Source organism: Labeo rohita, chromosome 7, assembly GCF_022985175.1.
Source record: "Labeo rohita strain BAU-BD-2019 chromosome 7, IGBB_LRoh.1.0, whole genome shotgun sequence".
Classification (NCBI taxonomy): domain Eukaryota; kingdom Metazoa; phylum Chordata; class Actinopteri; order Cypriniformes; family Cyprinidae; genus Labeo; species Labeo rohita.
Window position 1 is genome coordinate 53,441,696 of NC_066875.1, and position 1,281 is coordinate 53,442,976.

Sequence of the window (1,281 nt, forward strand, 5' to 3'; positions counted from 1 at the left end):
TTCTCAACTGTGTTGATTTAACAATTATTATTCATGCCTATCTGACCCTTTGACCCCAATTTCTTATCCCTTTTCCTGCATGTTCTTCCAATTAAGTAACGAATAGTGATTAAAAAATAGATAAAAGGGATTATGAAATTCTAAACTTTAAAATTTTAGGGTTCAAATACTTAGGGTTCAAACATTTAGGGTTCAGACACTTATGGAATTACAAATTTTAAAATTTTAGGGTTCAAATACTTAGGGTTCAGACATCTAGGGTTCAGACACTTATGGAATTACAAATTTTAAAATTTAGGGTTAGGGGCAAAAAACTCCAAGCATCAGAGCAAAGTCCAATGCTGGTTAGGCGCTGGCCATCTACATCAACTGGCCGCCTCTCTATGTTTCCCGAAATTTCCCCGAGGTCTGCACGACCCTGCAGAGGGCTCGCAACAGCCCCAAGAACCAACAAATTGTTGCTAAAAAAAATCCCAAACTAGGGCTAGGGGGTCAAGGGCTGTTCCTTCTAGGGCTGTGTGCTAAACTAATGGTAAGTTTAGGGTTGTGTTGGTTAGGTATCTAAGAATCCAGAGGTCAGACCAGGTCTGATCTCGGTTAGGCTCTGGCACACATTTCCGAAGCCCGCTCCATGTCCCACAAGAGGAAGAAATCCCTCTAACAGCCCCTCCACTGGTCTAAATTCTCCCAATTGTTCTGTATGTTGTCTCTACGTGTCTGTGTCTTTAGAATTCTTATCAAATAGGTGTGTATTTTTATTATTTATTGTAATTTATTTATTAAATCTAATATATGAATCTTATATGTTAATTACTATCCTTGTTTTGTATATAATATGTGTGTTAATGTAATACTACCATTGTGATATACACTTAATTTACTAATAATAATCCAATGATTTATATAATGTGTGTGCATGTCCCCAATCACAATTGATGCTATATGGTTTTTATATATCAAACAAATTCTCAATTGTGTTGATTTAAGAATTATTGTTCATCATACCTGTAACCTTTTGACCCCAATTTCTTTTCCCTTTTCCTGTATGTTTTTCCAATTTAGTAACGAATAGTGATTAAAAAATAAATAAAAGGGATTATGAAATTCTAAATTTTAAAGTTTTAGGGTTCCAACACTTAGGGTTCAAACACTTAGGGTTCAGACACTTAGGGTTCAGACGCTCGTGGAATTGCAAATTTTAAAATTTTAAAATTTTAGGGTTCCAACATTTAGGGTTCAGACATCTAGGGTTCAGACACTTATGGTTCACCATCTAAGGGC